The sequence below is a fragment of the Brachycentrus maculatus genome, unplaced genomic scaffold, assembly GCF_059751285.1.
Source record: "Brachycentrus maculatus isolate JH-2025_06_01 unplaced genomic scaffold, ASM5975128v1 h1tg000748l, whole genome shotgun sequence".
Lineage (NCBI taxonomy): Eukaryota > Metazoa > Arthropoda > Insecta > Trichoptera > Brachycentridae > Brachycentrus > Brachycentrus maculatus.
In genome coordinates this window covers 588,574-614,296 of record NW_028281479.1, presented here as the reverse complement: position 1 = coordinate 614,296, position 25,723 = coordinate 588,574, and the positions used below count along the sequence as shown (strand labels likewise).

The following is a 25,723-nucleotide window of genomic DNA, read 5'->3' as shown; positions in this document are numbered from 1 at the left end:
ATGTCCATACTACCTTAAAGCACTTTTCCTAATCTTTTCAATTATTCCTTGTTCAGCCTTACATCCCCTTCTTATATCTTCGTTTTTAATTCTGTCGTAAAATGATTTTTCCACACATTCGTCTGAGGGAGTGCATTTTACTTAACTCATAAACACGTTATATAAGTTTATATTATCCACTGACACTTCGTGACGGAATTGCATTTTAATATATTATTAGATTAAAACCAATATTTTTAGCCTTTCCACTTTATTTTTATTTGACCAGCGACCGGGTTTCGTTGATACCGACATGTCAGTCATGACCAGTCTGATGATGTCGGTAACGACGAAACCCGGTCGCTGGTCAAATAAAAATAAAGTGGAAAAGCTAAAAATATTGGTTTTAATCTAATAATATATTATGTTAAATAAGTGAGAAACTGTCATTCTATCACTGCGAACAACAAATGTGTTCGGCCCTCAGGACGTGTTTGGACATTATAAGTAGGTACCTACTATTGTGAAACATTTAAAAATTATTTTTTCAATGACTCGGATAATCGGCTTCCCAGTTAACCCGACCCCGGAAAATCGGGAGTTTACTGTACTCTCGATAAGCGTCATCGTGGGTAGAATTTAATAAATATTTTCTTAAAACGGTTAAGAGAGAAAGCGTGAATAGAACGGTGAAGAATATAGAGTATAATGTAAGTTTTTTCTATTAGAAAAATCTCATCTTTATCAATAACAGTAAAGTAACTGAAGGAAGAAGTGTTTAGTGAATGTAAACAGAGAATAACAATGAGTGGATTCAACAATCGAGAAATTCCAATAAATGCTTCGTAGAAAGAGAATTCCAAACAGCTTATCTTTTCCTTCCATTATCTGATCCAGAAATATATTTGTATTGCGTTACGCGTAACAGAATCAACTGACTTATATTGCCCGGAGAAGTTTGATGGAAAAGTGAATTAAACTGTAAAAAAAACACCTTCTATCTTCTTTGATGTTCATTTTTGAAGGATTGGAAAATTGGCTCAAGACTCAAACATGAAATCTATTTAAAACATTTTGAGTGTGTCCAAATACTTATTCACAAAATCTGGATTACCTCCAATTAAAGGAGTCATTTTCATATTATTTTTGACATCTCACCAATAGATGTCTCTAGTGAAGTTCTAGTTATTCAAGAACAAGGTTTCTAAATTGGTTCATATGTAAAGAACTTCCAAGAATTTGAGTAGTGTGGTTGTCAATAATGGGTAGGATCGGTGAATGTTACACGTGTGTAAAGTGATCACTTAAACCAGCCTATGACGGTCGTCAGCCCCGTAAATGCCCAGACTTCAATATTCTTCTTCATCTTTGATGAGATGTCAAAAATAATATGAAATCTATATTAATTTTTATTTTAGCTGCTAAATACCACTATTTCTTTAAATCTTTAAACTTTAATTTATATTTGAAACACTAACTTTGTGATTTTCTATTTTACAATTAAAATGTAACATTGTTTTAAAATCACTATAAATATTTTATTATAACTTAATTATAATGTCTACCGGTTTCGAAGCTAACCGCTTCTTTATCAACGACCATCGCTCAGGAAGGCGTCCTGCCCAACACCTTGGCCATTCTTTATGGGGATCAAGAGGAAGGCGTTTTAATTTGTCGGCTTATCTTTTCCCCGCTCCAGACTCGACGGCCCGAGACTGATTGACGACGTTTTAATCCTTTTATTTTTTGTATTTCATTATCATCATAATCCTATCATTATTATTATTAAACTAACTAACTAACTAACCATCACGCCGCTTCCCCGCAGGGGTAGGCAGAGAGAATAGAGCGCCACACCACTCTGTCCTTGCAAACATTCTTCGCCTCTTCCACGTTCATGCATCTCCTCATACATACCCGCCGATTGTTACGACTCCTAACCTGACCACTTTCAAGTATTTGGCATACCTGATCGTGCCATGTTTTTCTCCGTCTTCCTCTGCTTCTTTTCCCACTAACATTCGCCTCATAAATTTGTTTTACCGTTCTTTCCTCACTCATTCGTTCTACATGTCCAAACCATCTCAACACACCTTTCTTAATTTTATCGATAATGCTCATCTCAGCTTTGCATTCCTTCCTTATTTCACTATTCGCACATCTATCATACATCGTTTTGTCGCACATTCTTCTGAGAGATCGCATTTCGACTGCATTCAATCTACTTTCATCCTTCTTTTGCCAACTCCATGTTTCACTTCCATACATTAGAGTTGGAACCAGGACTCCGTTGTGCACTGCCAGTTTAGTTTCCGCTGATACGTTTTTATTTGCTGTAACTGATTTCAGTGCACCATTCACTTTGTTCCCAGCATTCCTTTCCATTCCTTTATAAGCGCCCTTGAGGTAGTATTTTGCGAAAATGGCGCTATACAAATTATCATTTTTTTTATTATTATTATTATTACAAAATGACTGCCAAATCAATTGTTGAAATGGTATTAATTTATCTTATTTAAGTCTTCTTTAGTGTGTTAAAATTAATATCGATTCAATTAAATGTACCATTTTCTTTTCAAATGATCCGTACCTACTTTTATTTGTCGAGTGATGGCTACATTCTGTTTAACTCTTTATTTTCCTTGTTTAATATACTTAACTGAAGAACTTTGAGCTTTACAAAGATATTACAAAGCAAGAGATACTTATCCGTGATAAAAAGATTCTGTGATAATATGATAACTAGAAATAAGTGATTCCATCGATAATCAATAATTACAATTCCAAACATGAAATTGTACTTACAATAATGATTTGATTTCAAAGTATACTTTGTTAAAATGTGAAAAGCGATCCTCAGATGAATGTGCGGCAAAACACTGCATGATAGATGTTCGAATGGTGAAATAAGGAAAGAATGCAAGGCTGAGATTAAAATTAAGAATGGTGCGTTGAGATGGTTTGGACATGTGAAACGTATGAGTGAGGAAAGAACGGTTAAACAAATTTATAAGGCAAATGCAGAGGAAGACCGAGGAAAAGTTGGCAAAATCAGGTATGGTAAATACTTGAAAGCGGCCGGGTCAGAAGTCGAAATAATCGTCGGGTATGTATGAGGAGATGCACGAATGTGGAAGAGGCGAATGTTTGCAAAGAGACAAGGTGGTATGGCGTTTTATTATCTCTGCCTACCACTGCGGGGAAGGGGCGTGATGGTTAGTTAGTTAGTCAGTATACGTTGTTTTTATAAAGGGTGATTCAAATTAATAATGATAAAATCGTCTCTTGGTGAATTTGAATTCAGCGGTGACCCAAACACTCTCCAGGGTGTTTTATTAGTTTAATATAGGTTGGTAAGTTATATCCGGAAAATGCTAATTCATTATATGAATATTCATTATACAGGAGTTCTATTCCACTGACAGCAATAAGTAAACAAAGCTAACTTTTCCATGTAAACAAGACAGCCATTTTGTTTTGACATGCATTTGTAAAACATGATATTCATTTACATATTTTTGCCATCTCAACATAGTTGAAGAAGAATATGGAAGTCTGGGCATTTACAGGGCTTATGACCTAGCTTAGGGTGGTTGAGTGATCACTTTACACACGTGCAACATTTACCAACTTCTAGATATATGATCTGGGTGGTGAGGTGCCGTGGTGAGGTCAGGAGTCAGAATAAATGGCGGGTATGTATGAGGAGATTCATGAATGTGGAAGAGGCGAAGATTGTTTGCAAAGACAGATTAGTGAACCGTTTTATTCTTTCTGCCTATCCTTGCGGGGATGTCGTATTATGGTAAGTTAGTTAGTTGATCAGTTATAGTAGCTAGCTTATGTTACACGCCGAAAAAGTTTGAAAATAAACTAGTAACTAACTAACTAACCATCACGCCGCTTCTCCGCAGGGGTAGGCAGAGAGAATCGAACGCCACACCACTCTGTCCTTGCAAACATTCTTTGCCTCTTCTACATTCATGCATCTCCTCATACATACCCGACGATTATTACGACTCCTGACCCGGCCGCTTTCAAGTATTTGACATACCTGATTGTGCCAAGTTTTCCTCGGTCGTCCTCTGCTTCTTTTTCCAACTACATTCGCCTCATAAATTTGTTTAACCGTTCTTTCTTCACTCATACGCTCCACATGTCCAAACCATCTCAACACACCTTTCTTAATTTTATCGATAATGCTTATCTCAGCCTTACATTCTTTCCTTATTTCATCATTCGAACATCTATCAAACATCGTTTTGCCACACATTCGTCTGAGCAATCGCATTTCGACTGCATTCAGTCTGCTTTCATCCTTCTTTTGCCAACTTCTCCATGCTTCGCTTCCATACATAAGGGTTGGAACCAGAACTCCATTGTGTACTGCCAGTTTAGCTTCCGCTGATAGATTTTTATTTGCTAAAACTGATTTTAGTGCACCATTCACTCTGTTCCCAGCATTCACTCTCCTTTCTATGTCTTTATCAATCTTTCCATCCCTAGAAAACATACTACCCAAATATATGAAATCATCTACCTGTTCCAAAATCTCCCCTAATAAACTAGTATTATGTTTTAAATGTTAAAATCAAATACTGATTTTTCGAGTCTACTAAATTGTTTTTTTATTTGTTAAACAACACAAAAATTAATTTTGTGACGATTGTTTCGTTTGAATTGGAGATTCATTTAAAAGTGCCATAACAAGGCAAAACATGTGTCACAAATTTTATTTTAATGTGTTTTTTTTTAACAGGAAATTTCAATTCAGTTTATTCAAAAAATCAGTGTTGGATTTTAACATTTAACATAGAAATTAAAATGGAGCACTACAAATTAAACAAGAATGTATAAATTAAGGAAATTGTTTTTCGAATTTTCGATTGAATCAGTTTAGAATGCGTAGTTTTTCAGTTTTTACATCGTTATTACTCTATTTTGGTAGAGTACATTCAATTATATTTATAAATAGTCATATGTACTAGTATGTACATAAATATACAGAGTTCCTTGTCGTTACATTTAATTATTTATAACTTATTATATTATATTATATTATATTAATATAATATAAAATATAATATAATATAATATAATATAATATAATATATATAATATATGTCTGCCTCCGTAGTGTAATGGTCAGCACGCTCGGCTGCCGTTCTGGAGGTCCCGGGTTCGATTCCCAGGGGGGGTCAAATAAATATAAGTGATTTTTTCACTGTAATATTTATTCAATATTACCCTGGACTGGTACCTGGAGCGGAGGGCTGATCACCTTTCCTTCATGTGTAAACGATCAAGATAACACTGCGTTATATGACGCAGTGCCCTATGCACCATTGGGGTGCGGATAAGGGTTTTATTATTATTATGTTATATAAAGCATGTTATAAAACATAATACATATATATTATGAGTACAAAGATCTAGGAAAACAACCGAGAACTTGATCACAGGGAAGGGAACTTTCCAGATGAATAATTATTTAGAGCAGGGTATCGGAATTGATTTATCTGTTTGTAACTACTACTATTCCTTACTAGCATATCAATGATGAAATAGAATAAAGACATTGACTCGCAAAAACCTTTAATTGGGTTTACTGCTTCTCGGAACGCACGAGTATATATTAATTATTTACGTATACTCGTATATGTAACTATCACTAATGACCTGCTGTATAATATATTTTAAATAAGAACAATATATTTTTGGGTAATATATCCAAAATTAAACAAGGTTATTGGGTTGAATTGTATTTTATTTACATATGCACCTATTAATATTTTTGTCCATATGTACATTTTGTACATATGTATTAGTATTTTTGTCTTTGTCCGCCTCCGTAGTGTAATGGTCAGCACGCTCGGCTACCGCTTTGGAGGTCCCGGGTTCGATTCCCAAGGGGGGTAAAATAAATAATGATGTTTTCACTGTTACATATATTCAATATTACCCTGGACTGGCACCTGAAGCGGAGGGCTGATCACCTTTCCTTCATGTGTAAACGATCAAGATAACACTGCGTTTATATAACGCAGTGCTCTATGCACCATTGGGGTGCGGATAAGGGTTTAATTTTAAAAAATGTATTAATAATTTATTTTTAAAGCAAACATATTTGTGTTCTTATTATTTACAAAAATACTTCAATTTCATACTATTTCTATGAGCCTACGCCGCTCATTATTAGAAATATGTATCAAATTGTGGTAGAGTGGGTTCGAACCGAGAAACTACGACTCTAGATCCCGCGACACTAACCTAGGGACCACAACCCGATACACTACACTGTTTGATAATGTCTTAATAAGACGAAACGTGTGACATATTATCATATACTTATGTAAATGTAATCAAAAGTAGAATTCAATCCAATAACCTTGTTGAATTTTGGATATATTTCCCAAAAATTTAAAATGGAATCCTACCAACTGTCTGCAGTTACAATAAATAAGGATAATATACATTTTTACATATCCACACACACAAAGAAGAGTATGGAAGTCTGTGTATTTATTTACAGGGCTGATGACCCGTCATAGGCTGGTTAAGTGATCAAACAACTCCTTCTTCGTTCACTCACAGCATCCTCACCGTACACTTCACAAAGTTTTCGGCGTGTTTTTGTAGCGTTTTTACCTTTTTATAGCAAAAAACATCTCGTAGATTTCTCATTTATTCAGATATTTTTCTCATTTTCAAATCAATCTTTTTAGACGACCAACGATTCGAAAACTATTCCCACAATAAATGTCACCAATATTTAAAATGTGACTTATGTATTATACAGGATTTCAAATTGAGTAGTGTTGTTGTCAATCATAGGTAGAATGTTGAATGTTACACATGTGTAAAGTGATCATATAAACCGAAATATGACATGCCTAGAGCCCTGTAAATACCCAACTTCTTTACCATATTCTTCTTCATCCGTGTTGAGATGTCAAAATAAAAAATATTTTTTTTTTAAATTAAGTAGTAGTATTTTTCCTTTTCATATGTTACTTGATGTAAATCTGAATTTTTTCCATTTCAAGTAATTTCACATTTCAAAGTTGATTAAAAATATTTTCCATGTTTCGTACGTCATATGTACATACGTTGGCATCGTCATTTCTTCGGACTCATAATGTAAAATCCTGATGTAAGGATGAAGTAAATTCCTCCCTTTTAATAACGCTTGAATCAGATTTTCATTTTCATTGAAACTCGCTGCAGAATTTCAATATGAAACTATTTATTATACAGTAGCACCGGGTGAAGCGGAAGTCTTTGCCAAATCTAAAGGTATTTTCAAGTTTTGCTGATATTGCAAGTTTTTCATTGCAATCTTATTGGATAATGCATAAAATTGATTGGAAAGAGTTTAATCGTCTTTCGTATTGAACTTTACCATATATTTATTCGATATGAGACATATATTCTTCTTTACATGTCGTGTCGGGTTCTCCCAACGGTAATTATCCATTGAAAGAATGTATCATCATTTTAGATAGTCCGAAACAGCTTCTTTACGTTCTGTACTCCTGTTTTTTTTTCTTTTGAATTACCTAACGTCCAGGTGACTCTGAAAACTAGCTACGGCTTATGCAACACCGTTTATCATGTCTCTACTCAGGCTTCAACTTTATAAGTTTCATAGCCATTGCCTACTCGTGAGTGGATTTACTCTTTATGTTTAAAGTTACTATAATTTCATGTAATTCATGAGAGAAAATTCTAGGCAAAAACACTCGCTCTGTACTCCTGTCCGCTCGTGTATATTATGGAGCCAGGAGATCCGCCTTCTTCCGACATCTCTTCGACCCTCGATCTTATCCTTGATGAATCGCATGTATTAATTCATATATTTAAAGAAAAAGACTCGCCACAAATTATTACATTAATTTAAGTCTCTAAACATTGATGATTTTTTTTGTTAAATAATTTTTAGCCTTTCGCCCATTTATTTTATCTATTATATGTTAATAATATATTTGTTATATTGGTATTTCATTTGACTAATGAAATACATTTTTTTTATAAGTGAAAGAATCTGGAAGTCTGGGTATTTACAGGTCTTAGGAATAGGCATAGGCTTGACTTAGTGATCTCATCATACACTTGTATACCGTTCACCATTCTGACCATTATTGAACATCCTATTGCATTAGTTAACATATCATATAGAAGGTGTCGCTAACGACGTGGGGAAGGCGCCGAAGAAGACAAATGTATACATATGGGAGAAGAATGGAACCATCCAGATTCCCCCTTATTGAACTGCACTATTAACTCCAAGGTAGACGACTACCGGGCAGACCACCAAAGAGATGGATTGGCTAACTACACTAAGAAGAATAATCAGAGGAACATATTGCATTAATGGGCAGAATGGTGAACGTAACATAAGTGTATAAAATGATCACTTAAACAGTTTATGATAGGTCATAATCCCTGTAACTATCCAGACTTCCAAATTTTTCTTCATCTTTTTTGAGATATTAATATAAAATAATTCCTTTACAACATTTTGAGTGTGTCCAAATACTTGTTCACAAAATCAATATTTGTTCAATAGATGTCTCTAGTGAAGTTCTAGTGATTCATGAACAAGGTTTCTAAATTGGTTCATATATATAGAACTTCCAAGAATTTGAGTAGTGTGGTTATCAATAATGGGTAGAATTGGTGAATGTTACACGTGTGTAAAGTGATCACTTAAACCAGCCTATGACGGTCGTAAGCCCCGTAAATGCCCAGACTTCCATATTCTTCTTCATCTTTGATGAGATGTCAAAAAATAATATAAATAATTCCTTAGTGAACAAACTCGGATTTGTAAAAAAGATTTGGACACATTCAAAATATTATAAATTTTATTAACTCATCCGTAAATTTGAACAGATATACACACATCCTGTACTTGCAATATTCGTTATTGAAAGTCTTCTTATTTACTTCGGTTACACATTGAAGTTTTTAAAGTTCATTTCAGTGTGTTTACATTTTTGGCTTGTAATACTGTATCACAATATGAAAGGTTCATTTGATATTTTATAAACATGTGAGATAAATCTATCATGGAAACATTGAAAACCAAATAAATCCTCTGATATATTTGCTCGAAAAATTTAATCAAAGTTGCTATAGCCATCGATTATCTACCACTTTTGCCACTGATTTCATTAATATTTTTCGCATATACTTTGTGGCATATTCTATAAACTTTAAAAAATTAAACAACTTTTTTTTAACCACTTTTTTATTAAAATTACACTTTAACCTACTGGTTTCGACAAGAACCTTGTCTTCATCAAGGTTTATTAAATTCTAAAACGTGTGGAAGTATTTGGTAAGGGAATGTAATTAATTATGAGTATTTTAATGTTTTAAAATTTAATTAACCCTGATGATGACAAGGTTCTTGTCGAAACCGGTAAGTTAAAGTGTACTTATAATTAAAAAGTGGTTAAAACAAAGTTATTGAATTTTATAAAGTTCGACATAATGTAGTTCAATTTCTAAAATAATGTGAAAAAAAACTGTCATAGGTTGAATAAGGGACTACTTTATACACGTGCAACATTCACCATTCTACTTTTCTTGTTCCTCTTTATTTAAAACTATGTCCTGTCATTCTCCAGTCCAGTCCTGGGAGGTGGAAGATCAGCTATATCTCCATCGTTTAGTAGTCTTCCTGAGAGTCTTCTACCTCTTATGCTGCTGTCCGCTGCTATCCTCACCACTCGATCCGAACTTGCTCTTCAAACATGATTTCTCCAGAAATGCATTTTAATCTTTGTCAATAAATAATCGGTGTTACATTTTGACATCTCAACATAGATGAAGAAGAATATGGAAGTCTGGATGTTTACAGGATTTACCACATAAGCTGGTTTAGTGATCACTTTACACACGTGCAACATTCACCATTATATCCATGATTGACAACCACACTACTAATTTTTTTGGAACTCCTAGATAATATATTGATCAATCTGGTGACACAGTACATATGAGTTCACAACAGTCACCTTTAATGGATTGAGGAAAGCTTTTATTTAGAAGAGACCCTTTTTATTTGTATGCATGATCTGAACCATGGATTATTTTTAATTACTGGGAAACGCTTGAAACATCATTTTCATTTTATTTACGTATTTGTAGATTATAATTTGACTAGTTATTTTTATCTACAATATTTTGAGCTAAAAGAACATATTTGGACACACAAATTGTTGTTTTCATCTTCTTCTTCTTCTTCATCTTGTTGTAGGCCTTGTGGCCTGTTTTTTAAGAGGGATTAGCCTCCTGCGATATCTATTCCCAGCTATCTACCCACCTCTTTGGTTGTCTGCCCCAGAGTCGTTTGCCATAGGGTTGGCTGTACAGTGCGATGTGGGAATTCTGGATGGTTCCATTCTCCTCACATGCGCATACCATTGTCTCCATCGTTGCCTTCCCCACCTAACGACATCTTCGATCTCGCATATTTCCCTGATCCTAGCGTTTCTTATTCTTTCTCGAAGACTCTTGCCTGATTGGTTTTTATCATTAAATATAAAAAAAAAACATTTTTCTTATTCAGTGCTTTTCTTGCTTCTTTTATCCAGCTTACTATATCTGATTTTGATAGACCATACTGGGAAAATTTGGTACACAAATAAACATATTTATTTGCTTGTTTGATATTTTTATTATCTTTACCTTTTTATATTTTTAAACCATTGGTAAAAAACGTAAATAATTTGGTTTACTTTCGTTATTCCTGGTCGTTATTAAATAAAATATGATTTTTGTAATTTTCCATTTATATTATTTTAACCCTGAAGTGAAGTCTGGAACCTTCATAGATTCAAAAGGCATATATATGTTATACAATTAAAAATATAATAAGTTATTATAAAATAATAAATTTACTCGATTTCAAATCAGTGAATATAAAATTCATCATATTTAAAAGCAATTGAAATGAAAATATTATTTCTCCCTGTAAATTGATTCTACATTTCAAAGGACGAAATTCTCGAATTGAGTATTTGATCTTTCGAGAACTATTATTAATTATTTACAAATGGCTTTGCTTTCAGTTAAATTTTTATTGTAAGTTAAATTTCAATTCAAATTTGATCAAAGCGACTTTGCAAATGTACTCCTTAAAATAGCAAATTCATTCACATATTGAGTGTGTCCAAATATTTGTTAACAAATCTGTATTATCTCCGCTCAGAAGTTATTTTTTTCGTACTCCTAAGTGGAGATTATCCAGATTTGTGAACGGCTATTGGACACACTCAAAATGTTGAATATAAAATATCTGGTCAAATTATAAGCTAAATAAAAAATCATGTTTTCAGGCGGGTCTCCAGTATGTGAATTTAATCCAGAATTGCATACATTCAGACCTTGCATACAAATAGAAAGAGTCTTTGCATAATAAAAACCTTAATATTCCAACAAAGATGGCAGTTGTGAACTAACATATATTGTGTCACGAGTTTGAACAGTATATATAAAAGTTCCAAAAAAATTATTAGTGTTTTTGTGAATCTTAGGTAGCATTGGTTAATTTACGTATTAGTTGTTAAATTAAACACCGATATTTAGACTCAAAAATCTGTATTCAATTTAACAATTCATACTTCTACTACTACTACCATCACGCCGTTTCCCCGCAGGGGTAGGCAGAAAGGATGAAACGCCACACTCTTCATAAATTAAAATGGAGTTCTTCAAATTAAATGCAAAATCAATAAATAAAAAGCATTGGTTAATGTTACACATTGTAAAGTGATCACTTAACAAAGTCTATGAACTTTTGTATTAATTGTTATTATTATTTTCTATTATTTTTTTGTTTGTAAAAAAAATTAAAACTTGACACTGGCAAAAACATCCTTTCACTGGGTGACTGCTAAACAAATAATTTAAAAAAAAAACTAATCCTATGATGGTCGTAAGCTCCGTAAATGTCCAGACTTCCATATTCTTCTTCATCTATGTTGGGATGCTAAAAATGTAGAAAATTAATTTTCTGGCTATGAATGAATTTAATTTGGAATCACTTATATTGGTGAACCAAACGATCCGATTCAATACTCATTTTGTGGTTTAATATAACAGTCTGTCAGATCTGCGAATATTGAATTGAACTCGGAATTTAATATTTAATTTCACCGTGGTTTGTATTGAAATCGAGATCATTGAAACCTGATATTGATATAATTTAGCAGCAAATTCTCTCTCATTTCGTAAATAATATTTATTGATATCCCAATTTATAGATATGATAAGTCACAGATGAAAATGTAAGAAACAATTTGGGTATTAACAGGTTTTGACGGCCTGTGATTGACTGATTCAAGTGATCTGTTTATCACTAACTAACTAACTAACCAACCATCACGCCGCTTTTCTGCAGGGGTAGGCATTTTGAATAGAATACCACACTACTCTGTCTTTGTAAACATTCTTCGCCTCTTCCACGTTCATGCATCTCCTCATACATACCCGCCGTTTATTTCGACTCCTAACCAGGGCGCTTTCAAATATTTGATATACCTGATCGTGCCAAGTTTTCTCGGTCTACTTCTGCTCCTTTTTCAACTACGTTAGCCTCATTGATTCGTTTGACCGTTCTGTCCTTGCTCATTCGTTCCACATGTCCAAACCATCTCAACACTCCTTTCTTTATTAGTTTATCTCTTTATTAGTTTTATAATATTTACCATTCTTTTCCTTTCGAATGTGCAAATATTCTAGGGACGGAAAGATTGATAAAGATGAAAGATCCATAACGGAATCCTGGTGTACGGAAATGAAGCATGAAGTTTGCAAAATAAGGTAGACATGCAGTCGAAATGTGAGCCCTCAGGCTAATATGCGACAAAACGTTTTATGATTTGGAAAGAATATAAGGCTAAGATAAGCATTTTCGATAAGATCAAAAAAGGTATGTTGAGATAATTTGAGCATTTGAATCAAATGAGTGAAGAAAGGATAGTAAAACAAATTTATAAAGGAGAATGTGGTTGGTAATAGAAGCATAGAAGAAGACCGAGGAATATGTGGTATGATATTTCAAATACTAGAAGCAGTTTGAATAATGGGCGGATGATGTACTTATGAATGTGTATGGAGTGAAGATTTATGTTTTAATTGTTAAATCAAACACATATTTTTTAATCTACTGAGTTGTATTTTATTGTTAAAAAACACATAAAAATGAATATTGTGACAATTGTTTTGCCTAGTTATGGCATTATCAAACGAATGTGTAGATTGTCACAATTTTAATTTTTATGTGTTTTTTCAACAATAAAAGACAACTGAGTAGACTAAAAAAATCTGTGTTTGATTTAACAATTAATACATGTATTAAAATGGAGTTCTACAAATTAAACGCAAAATCAATACATAAATAGGGTGAAGATTGTTTGCAAGTGTTTGCAAGTGATTATTTGCAAAGACAGATTGGTGAGGCATTGAATTCTATCTGCCTACCCCTACGGGAGTGGCGTGTTGGTTAGTTAATTATTTAGTTCGTAAACATGGCATAGTTAACTTTCATATGTAATCGCGGACCAGGAAGTTGGGAGATATGCTATATCCCATATGGTCTCAGATTGAAATGTTATTTTTATCTGCAGACATGTTTCTCTTCCTTTCTTTGATGGAACGTTAGGAATGTATATTGCATACAAACACATTTCCGTTTAATTAAAACATGTTTCCACGTACCAAAATAGGATTGTTTTGAAACCAACTGAATTTATAACGGAAGTGGAACAAATACGCCAATCAAGATGTCGCCACCATCTGTGATTGATTTGAGCAAGCTTTTTATTTTAGCAGAGACCCTTACTTTATATGCATGCAAGTAAATATCCAGGCTTCCATATTATTTTTCATATATCGGTCACTCCTTTTACCAACGTCATAAATAAAAAAAAACTTGATTTTTCAGGAGATCGTTTTTTAAGTTTAAGAATACATAAAAATGTATTCAAAATATATTTCAAGCCGCTTATTGAACTTTTTACTTTGCAACAGATTTTTTTAGGTAAAACCTGAATATTTTTTCTCCATTTGAAAAATATTTAATATTTTTGAAAAAAGAATTAAACAACACCTTTTCTTCAAAAAGCAAAAACAACACTTTCTGCCCTGTAGCGGGTAAATATTAAGTTAAAAATATGCCGCTTTTGCTGGGATATAGTACATTTTCTGGGCATTCCAAAAACACGCACAACTGAAAATTTACCGTTTTTGATATATGACGTTGTTGAAAGGAGTGAGCGATATGTATGTTGAGATGTCAAAATGTAAAAGTGTTTTTTTCGGTAAAAAAAAATATTGAAATGTAAAATTATGCCTTCAATAATATCATTAAAAAAAACATTGACGCCTCATATGAGGCCTCCCTAAAAGACCTCTATAACTAATATAAAAATCACCAACATAGAAACAGTCTACTTTCTTCCTTCGTTTCCAACTCCACTCTTTACTCTCACGTAAGTGTTTAATTTAAATTAATTTGAATTTAAAAAGAAAAATATTTGTGTTTTATTATTTACACAAATATTTCAATTTCATACTATTTATGTGAACTAAGCAGCTCATTATTAGAAACATGTATCAAATTGTGGTAGAGTGGATTCGAACCGAGATTCGAACTCTGACTTAAGAGTCCGCGACACTAACCACGGGACCACAACCCGACACTGTTAGCACTAGGTTTCCGCTGCGAACTGCTACTAGTACAGCTTCCGCTGTTAGACTTTCATTTGATACAACTGATGTCAGTGCGTCATTTTCTTTGTTCCGAATAATTTTCTTTCTAAATCTTTATAAAAATTTTAGCCCTAGAAAAAATATATATTTAAAAATCTATTACTACGTTTATTACGCCGATTCACTGCAGGGGTAGGCAGAGAGGATGGAACGACATACTCTACTGTCCTGACTCACTCCTAGCTTCCATCACGTCCATACATCTAGTCATACATTCATTTCTATTACGAAGACTTTTGACACCACCAAACTTTTGGTTCTGATCGATCTGGTTTTTCCCGTTCACAATTGCCAAACATACTTTATTAGCCATTCTCTCGTTATCCATTTGATCTACATGTCCAAAAAAACTTAAAGGACTTTGCTTTATCTTTTCAATAGATTTATATTATCCACTGACACTTCGTGATGGAATTGCATTTTTAATATGTTATTAGATTAAAACTAATATTTTTAGCTTTTCCACTTTATTTTTATTTGACCAGCGACCGGGTTTCGTCGTTACCGACATCATCAGACTGGTGATGATGACAGACCAGTCTGATGATGTCGGTAACGACGAAACCCGGTCACTGGTCAAACAAAAATAAAGTGGAAAAGCTAAAAATATTGGTTTTAATCTAATAACATATTTATCTTTTCAATTATTTCTAGTTCAGCCTTACATTTCTTTCTAATATCCTCATTTTTAATTCTATCATACAACGATTTTTTACACATTCGTCTGAGGGAACGCATCTCAACGGCGTTCACTCTACTTTCATCCTTCTTTTACCAATTCCATATTTTGCGTATTGATATTTTTATACAACTAAAAATGTACATTTTTTAAATCGCTTTGCACGAAACAAAAAATTACCATAAACTGATAAAAAGCTTTTTGGTGTAACTCCGATTTCATGCTAATTTCGTTTGAAAGCTCGGTCAGTTGGCTTTACTAGTTCTGTTTGGCTCTTATTTTACTACCTTTCCTGAAATCTTTTTAGGCTTAAAAGGCTTGGAGAAATGAGGCTCTATCTTCCATCCTTTCAATCTATATTCAAATTCGGTCCGTGGAATAGAAATTTGGATTTTGCTTCGATCTATGCATTGAAAAACTGAGCGATTTTTTTCTTCGCCGGCAAATAAATTTGATCGAATTCAATGCTAGTTTTATGGCTTCAGTAAAATATTACGTAAGTATTCAGGTATAATTAAATTTAGTTACAATGTGTCCGAATTCAATTTTAAAATGCTGGATCAAATTCCACATGGAGCTATTCATAAAAAAAAATTGTAGTTAATATCTCAACAAACTTTATAAATTTCATTAATTGATTCGACAGTCACTTTGTGGTAAAATCTATCCATTTTTAATTAATGTTTTACTTAGTAAATACCACTATTTCTTAAAATCTACTGTGATACGTGTTTCGATGCATTCCGCATCATTTCCGCATACGGTGTTTGAAAATGATGCGGAATGCATCGAAACACGTGTCACAGTAGATTTTAAGAAATAGTGGTATTTACTAAGTAAAACATTAATTAAAAAACTTTATAAAATTAAACAACTTCCTTTAACCACTGTTTTATTGGTACACTTTATCCAACCGATTTCGACAAGAACCTTGTCATCATTAGGGTTTATGCACTAGATTCTAAAACATAACCAATAAAATTACCAATAAAAAAGTGGTTAAAACAAAGTTGTTTAATTTTATTAAGTTTATAAAATGTGCCACAAAGTATCTGCGAAAAACATTCAAGAAATGATATCTCAACACGCTAGTAGACAAAGTTTGTGGATATGGGAATATGTTATAATGGAAAGAATTTATTTTTTTATAACATGCATTTTTTTCTTATTCTAGGTAAGTACAACTACCATTACGTTGATATTTATAATGACGTAAACGACAACACACTCTGCATAATGTAAGTAGAGAACATTTTATTTAAATATACTGAATTTAGTTATTGTTTCGGCATTCATTTTGTGGTACGACATGATGCTGAAATTGTAAAAGAAAACCCCATGTTTTTTACCACTTGACTTTATTTTATTACAACGACTAGTTTTCATCGATTCAGGTCTAAATATAAAGAAGCTATGCTTCCATCTTTCCAAATATAAACTGTTTATATTTAGACCTGAAGATCGATGAAAACTAATCGTTATAATAAAATAAACTCAAGTGGTAAAAAAATGTTTTTCTTTTACAATTACTAAATTTAGTATTAATTATGCATGAAAGTTGTACAACCTGCTTCCATTTTCCATAAAAGTCATAAAAATGAAACTAAATATAAACGAGCTTTGGATAATGGAAATGGGTAGATCTGAAAAAGGTTGCATCATTCGGCCATGTTATATTTGATTGCATATCATAAACAATTTTCTTTTTAAATATTAATAATTCCTTAAGTAGAGAAACCCAGATTTGTGAACGAGCATTTAGACGGTTTAGACACGTGGAACGAATGAGTGAAGAAAAAAAAGTGAAACAAATTTATGAGGCAAAAGTAGTTGAAAATAGGAACAGAGGAAAACTTGGCATTATTGAGTATTTCAAATGAAATCGGTGGGTATGTATGAAGAGGTGAATGGATGTGGAAGTGGCGAAGAATATTTGAAAAGAAATAGTAGTGTAGCGTTCTATTCTCTCTGCCTACCCTTTCCCTGCAGTACAACGGGGTGATGGATAGTTAATTATTTACGTGAGTATGTTTTTCTTTTAAATTTGTTCTCTACTTTGACAAAAATGATACAAACATTTTAAACATGCACACAACTTTGATACTCCATTAAAAATGCTTCAGCCTTTCATCGCTTCGTTTTCCCTTTGAGCTATTTTAACGTCAGCCGAAAAAAGAGATCTCTAAGTACAGTTCTGACTCAAATAAAGCGATTTCCGTGTACCGTACTGGTTAAAGTTGATAATTACATCTTTGAAAGCTTCAAAGGCCTCAGGAACCCCTTCAACAGATGCAACTCTGAATGCAACTGTTTTTATGCAATTTAATTTATAACTGTACCCATAAAAGCTGTTTTTTCTGAGGTAAATCGTTTTTTATTCAAATACATATTATAGTCAGATCTATGTGGGGAAAAGACACGGTAAAGTTGTTATAAACTTAAAATGCTTAGTTAAACAATAAATGTAAAAATAAAATTACGAGTGCAGCTTAGCGTAAAAAATATGACTTTACATTTTTAACATCTCCACAAAGATGAAGAAGAATATTTAAGTCTGAGTATTTATGTGGCACGGGTTAAGTGATCACAATACACACGTGCAACATTCACCATTCTACCCATGATTGACAACCATACTATTTACTCAAATTTTGGAACTCCTAGATATATTTAAATCTATCTAATGACACAGTACAAATGAGTTTACAACAGCCATCTTAGTTGGATTGAGAAAAGCTTATAAAAGAATCTAAGAGCTAAATAAAAGCTTGATCAAAATATATTTAAGACAACATTTTGAGTGTGTCCAAATACTTGTTCACAATAATAATAAAAAGCTTCTTTACATCTCACCAATAGATGTCTCTAGTGAAGTTCTAGTGATTCAAGAACAAGGTTTCTAAATTGGTTCATATATATATATATATAGAACTTCCATGAATTTGAGTAGTGTGGTTGTCAATAATGGGTAGAATTGGTGAATGTTACACGTGTGTAAAGTGATCACTTAAACCAGCCTATGACGGTCGTCAGCCCCGTAAATGCCCAGACTTCCATATTCTTCTTCATCTTTGATGAGATGTCATAATAATATATTTAAGATAAAATAGATAAAATAATATATTTAAGAGTTCCAAAAATTTGAGTAGTGTGGTGGTCAATCATGGGGAGATTGGTGAATGTTGCACGTGTGTTAAGGGATCACTAAACTAGCCTGTGATAGGTCATAAGACCTGTAAATACCCAGATTTCCTTATTCTTTATCAACTATATAGGGATATCAAAAGTTAATAATAAATATAAAAATAAATATGCTTCTGCGGTTAATTATCACTGTTTTTATTGACGACTATACGAATTGTTTTAATCTTAAGAACACCTAAATAAATACTATAGGCTATCATTTTGTTCGATTATTACACAATTATGGTAAAGTACACTTCAAAAGTATGTATATTACTTGATTTAAAGAAAATGTTTTTTTAGGCAGGTCGTCTCAACAGCTGAGGTGTCCGAGTGGTTAAGGAGTTGGACTTGAAATCCAATGGGTTCTACCCGCGCAGGTTCGAGTCCTGTCCTCAGCGAATCTTTTTGTTTGTTTTTTTGTGATTTTATTTATAAGTTTTAAATATTCAAGAAAATAAATTACAGGGATTAGTTTTTCAAATATTTTTAAAGATCACAACTATTTTTTGTTGTTGTCAAATTTTCAATTATTCTGAACTCAAAATTACATTCCTATCTAGTGTCTGAATTGAATTGATTCAAACTAAAAACATTAATTAATTTATGCGTTTTTAATCAAAGTTTTACTTGGTAAAGTGTTTGAAAATCATGCTGATTGCATCGAAATACGTGTCACAATAGATTGTACAAAATAGTGATATTTACCAAGTGAAACTCAATTTTAAAAATATCATTTTGTCACACATCGATTACCCATTTGTAAATTTAAGCTCCAAGCCATCGGAATTCAACCACATTTTCTATTCTCATCCTTCTTTTAGATTTCTAGTTTATAATATTACATAGATTTATCGCACATTCTTCTATGAGATCGCTATTTAACAGTATTTGCCGTGCTTTTATCCTAATTTTGGCAGTTCTATATTTCGCTTCCATACGTTAAAAATAATAAACTATACAAAAAAAAAACATAAAACCCTTTCGATTCTGAGCAGTCAAAAAATATTATTATTATTAAATCTCATCAGCCGCTGCTGGTAGCCAAGCGTGCTGACCATTACACCGCCTCCGTAGTGTAATCCTCAGCACGCTCGGCTACCGTTCTGGAGGTCCCGGGTTCGATTCCCAGGGAGAGTCAAATAAATATAAGTGATTTTTTCACTCTAATATTTATTTAATAAAACCCTGGACTGGTACCTGAAGCGGAAGGCTGATCACCTTTCCTTCATATGAAAACGATCAAGATAACACTGCGTTTATATAAAGCAGTGCCCTATGCACCATTGGGGTGCGGATAAGGGTTTTATTTATATATATATATATATATATATATATATATTTTTATATATATATATATATATATATATATATATATATATATATATATATATATATATATATATATATATATATCTCATCAAAGTTGAAGAAGAATACGGAATAAGTAAAAACATAATATGAATAACTCCTGTAACTGGAGATAATCCAGATGTTGTGAACAAGTATTTGGACACACTCAAAATGTTGTAGTTAAAAAATAAACTGACCCACTAATCATCATCCCGGTTGCTGTAGGAGTAGGCAGAGAGAAGAGAAGAGAGAGAGAGAGAAGAGAATGCCACACCAATCTGTCTGTCTTTTGCAAACAATCTCTGCCTCTTCCACATTCGGCAGTTTAAAATAACAAGTTATTATTTTAACGATCGGAATGTCTATTTTGGCTGCCTATTTATTACTCGCGTGTATGTTTTGTGAACATGTGTTTATTGTATACATCGGTATAAACGAGTATGTAAACACACGTCAATATTAACATCTTAATTGATTTACGAATACATCACGAGAAATAAACAACAATCAGTAGTTATACATTTGTTATTTAGCATATCGCTCACTCCTTTCAAGAACGTCATAAATCAAAAAACTTGATTTTTCAGGAGAACGTTTTTAAAGTTCAAACATAAAATACAATGTATTAAAAATAAATATCAAGCCACTTATTTAACTTTTTACTATGCAACAGATCTTTTTAGGTAAAACCTGAATATTTTTTCTCCATTTGAAAAATATTTAGTACATTTAAAAAAATAATTAAACAATACCTTTTCTTCAAAATGCAAAAATAACACTTTCTGCCATGTAGCGGGTAAATATTAAGTTAAAAATATGCCGCTTTTGCTGGGATATAGTACGTTTTCTGGGCATTACGAAAACATGCACAACTGAAAATTGTCGATTTTTGATATATGACGTTCTTGAAAGGAGTGAGCGATATGACAAAATTTGATCATATCTTGAGACAATTTTGAAAGCTGCACCAAAATGTATCACACGACAACACTTTTATTATTTTAACATAAAATAAATACATATATCAATAAAAATATCGCCCAGATCCTACACTAACGTATGGAAGTGAAGCATAGAATTGGGAAAATAAGGACGAAAGTATACTGAATGCAGTCGAAATGCGATCCCTCAGACAAATGTGCGGCAAAACGAGGTACGATAGATGTGGTTAAATAAAAATCGAATGGTTAAATAAGGAAAAAATGCAAAGCTCAGATAAGTACCTTTTATTAATGAAATTGATGAATTTATTATTAGATTAAAACCAATATTTTTAGCTTTTCCACTTTTTTATTTGACCAGCGACCGGGTTTCGTCGTTACCGACATCATCAGACTGGATGTCTGATGATGTCGGTAACGACAAAACCCGGTCGCTGGTCAAATAAAAAAGTGGAAAAGCTAAAAATATTGGTTTTAATCTAATAATAAATTAAAAATGCAATTCCATCACGAAGTGTCAGTGGATAATATAAATCTATTAAAAAGAAATTGATGAAGTTACGTTTTGGGCATGTGAATCAAATGAGCGAAGAAAGAATAGTAAAACAAATTTGCGAGGTGAATGTGGTTCGTAATAGAAGTAGAGGATGACCGAGGAAAACTTGGCATGATCAAGTATTTCGAATATTTGGGCGTGGTCAGGTCAGGAGTCGGAATAATCGGCGTGTTTATATGAGGAGATGCATATGGAAGAGGCGAAGATTGTTTGCAAAAGACAGATTGGTGTAGTGTTCTATTCTCTCTGCCTACACCTATGAGAAAGTGGCGTGATGGTTATTTAATTAGTTTTTATTTTCCTTTTTTTAACCTTTTTAATATATTTTGAGAAAATAAAAAATAAAAAAATAAAACACAAAGGATTACAAAAAAATGTCGCTGAGGACAGGACTCGAACCTGCGCGGGTAGAACCCATTGGATTTCAAGTCCAACTCCTTAACCACTCGGACACCTCAGCTGTTGAAGAATCTGACAGTATAACTGTTGATATACATTTGTATCCATTTATTGACTCAGATGCTCCGATGACTTTTTTATGTGGCTTCTTGATATGCGACATGAAAAGTACTTCAATTTGATCTCCGTACCAAAAAAGACAATTGTTATTAAATATAATGCATGTAATTCATATATTTTAAATGTAACAATCAAACATTGTTGACATTTTATTGTTAAAAACATATAAAACTAAAATTTGTAACAATTGTTTCGCCTTGTTAAACTAATGATGTAAATAAATAATGCATGTACCTAAAAAATCTCACTGTGCTAGGTCATTCTGGTTATATATTTATTTTATCTGAGCTGATAATATTGTGTTTTGTAAAATGAACCGTTATTTTTAACCGTTTATATATATTTACAATATGGTATTTTTAAATATCAAAAATAAAGTTTAAAATATATTTCTAACATTTAAAGTGTAACGGTTATATTTTCGGTTCCCGATTGATTGATATTCGTTATTTTTTCTCAGTTTAAATTCTAACCTAAATTGATAATTGCATTGCAAAATATAATATATAAGGTGATGGAAATATGCAATACGAAACTAAATTTGTGATAGAAAATAAATGTACGTACATAATTACAAATTACAATAAAGTGCCCTCACTGAGTTTTCTCGTGCCGAGGGCACAATTTAAATATTTGTTTAAAAAATTACAATGAAAGATTATTGTTAACACAATCAAATACGCCATGGCTGAATTATACGACCTATTTCAGATCTAGTGACTTCTATTATCCATTTATGACTAGCTCTTTTATATTTAATTTAAATTTAAAATGGCATCATGGATAATGAAAGCAGACTGTACAATTTAATTTTTTTTTTTTTAAAGAGAAATATTTGTTTTTTTGTTATTTACACAAATATTTCTATTTTAAACTTTTTCTGTGAGCCTAGGCGGCTCATTATTAGAAATCGGTATCAAATTGTGGTAGAGTGGGTTCGAACCGAGAAACTCTGATTGAAGAGTCCGCGACACTAACCACGGGACCACAACCCGACACATTCATTTATAATAATCAAGATTCTTTTTATTAAAAGAGATATGATCTAGATTTTATTGGTGTGTTCCTTTGTTTTGGATCTTGTAGTTCTATGCTCGTTACCATAAAGTGTGTTAATTGTGATTCGTATGCTTTGCTAGGAGGTGCTTTCTTGTGTTATGTGAGAGAATTCTTAACGGCATATGTAAGGATAGTTTTAGCACTGTTATAAATTATAAGTTGTTTAATATTCGGTTTATAATTTTATTAAAATGATAGTTATTAAATTTGACTTGTACTTATATCGTAGGACTGATCACCTTTCCTTCGTGTAACTAACAATCAAGATAACACTTCAGTTATCCGATATATAGTGACTTACGCACCAATGAGTGCGAATAAGGGGATGAGTAAAGTTAATAATTCTACCAGGAGCATATATTCAGCAATGGGTGTCTCTCTCCTCCGTATGCTGTCAGTATGATTGAAGAAGGTTATACGTAACAACCAAATGAACACTCTTTTTCCAGAGTAAATATTTCATTCCACCGTTGATTTAAACCGTAGGTTACCTCTTAAGCTGATTATTAGTTTGACTGTTGGTTGACTGTTAAACGGGGGATTTGAAAAAATAATATGTGAAGAGTTTGGCATCCCTTTGTGGGTGAATGCCTTTTCAATTATCTGTTCACTTATTGTAACTAACAAAGTGTTACTTTTTTTTGTAAAAAAAAAGAAATATTGATTTTAAGGGTTGGAATTAAGTCAAAATCAATATTATGAGATATATCTTATTTTCCTTCCTTACTCCATCCCAACTTAACGTCGTTGTAGACTGTTGGGGTCAGGTCTCCTCTTCCTTTAATTGTAGGTCCTTCTCTCATGAATAATGTCACCTAGGCCATGCTTTTGAATCATGTTTTCGTTGAGGAAGATCAATGGCGATTGCTTTGTTCACAATATGATCAGGTTCTCTGCGATAAATATATAAATACATATAATATATGAGTTGCAGTAACAATTTATAATATACACTGTAAATTTATAAAAATATGAATTATGTTAAAAGCATGACGTTTTCATATAAAACATAATTTAAATCAGCAAAAATTATCGTGAATTGATCGATAATCCCACGGTTTATGAAAACTATCGATAATGCATATTTTTAAAAGATTTTTTTCCTGAAATTCATGAAGAATTTTTTTAGAAATTAATTGCAATTTTCTAGCAACGAATTTTTTCGTTGTTCAAGTTTCATCTAATTATCCACGATCGTGATTTCAAAACTTTGGCCAGTTCAAGTGATTAAAAACTTCAACGTTGCGACGAGCGTAGATTCTCAAAATTTCCTTAGATAGGTACCTACCTGTATTTCTTAAGAAAGTCCTCGTAACAAGAAAAAAAATATTTAAAAAAAGACAAAATTTACTAAAATACCCTTCACAGTATTCATCTATGAACTTTTTTAAATAGGGATAACTTAAGTTCAAAGGTATTACGTATAATTTGAGTTCAACTTTACGTTGCATTTATTCGATGTAGTGCCCTGTGCACCAATGTGAGCAAACGAAGGCAAGAAAAATAAAAAGATTTATAATGTCTCACAGAGAAACAACGTATTTTTATACACCACAATTTCATTTTACAAAGCTTTTGTTTAAGCAGAATTATACATATAAATCAGCTTAATATTATATTTCAAGTGTATATGTATAAGTGTTTAAGAATAGAAAATAAATTGGAAAGAATTATCCATTATATACACACATTTATATTTATATATATATATATATATATTTATATATATATATATATATATATATATATATATATATATATATATATATATATATATATATATATATATATATATATATATATATATATATATATATATATATATATATATATATATATATATATATATATATATATATATAAATATACATATATTTATATATATATATATATATATATATATATATATATATATATATATATGTGTGTACTCGTATATATTATATAAAATATCAAAGGTACGAGCTTATCAGAAACTAAGTGATTTTCGTTATTCAAAAAAAACATGGAACGAGTTTATTTCAAAAAGTAATTTATCCTGTTTTTTAAGGACCAAAATTAAATTCTTTTATGGCAATCAATCTTCATTAGTCCTTTGCGGAAACAGACAAATATCAGCACTACCAAAGGAATCCATTAACGACTCTACTGCCAAACTAAGCACATAGGGTGTATCTGAAATCTAAGCCAAACGGGGAATGAGTCGTTAATTTTTATTTTCAAATTGTTTTTTTATGGTCAAGAAAAAATCTGTCTCATACACGAAAATTTCAATTCAATGACATTTTTTGGTATTAGATGACAATGAAATATAAACCATTTTTAATTCAAGTTTTACTTAGTGAAAACCACTATTTATTGAAAACAAATACACCCCTTTTTGATAAAAGAAAATTTTTATTTTCAGTATTTCATTGAAATAAATAAACTTTTATAAAATCATACTAGTACTAAGAGTGAAACGTTATAAACAAAAATACATATCCACAAAAAAAATAGTGTAATATCTGGGTTTCTCCACTTACATTTTGACACCTCAACTTAGATGGGAAAATGAATGTATGAGTATTTAAGGGGCCTACGACCCATTAAAAGCCTACTCAAATCAGCCATGGATGCTGTCGCGAACTCATAGATGAAACTACATGTGAACTACATGACTTATGAGTT

At 32.1% G+C, this 25,723-nt stretch overlaps 1 protein-coding gene and 2 non-coding genes across 4 annotated transcripts in view; 2 read left to right on the top strand and 1 right to left on the bottom strand.

Annotated features, from left to right (window-relative positions):
• LOC148300348 (ras-like GTP-binding protein rhoA) overlaps nucleotides 1-25,723 on the top strand; it is a 198,859-nt gene that overhangs the window by 60,181 nt on the left and 112,955 nt on the right. The gene's annotated exons all lie outside the window — the stretch shown is intronic.
• On the top strand, nucleotides 18,945-19,026 carry TRNAS-UGA (transfer RNA serine (anticodon UGA)). The gene has a single exon. It is a non-coding gene; the product is annotated as a tRNA-Ser (tRNA).
• Nucleotides 21,854-21,935, bottom strand: TRNAS-UGA (transfer RNA serine (anticodon UGA)). Its single transcript has one exon. It is a non-coding gene; the product is annotated as a tRNA-Ser (tRNA).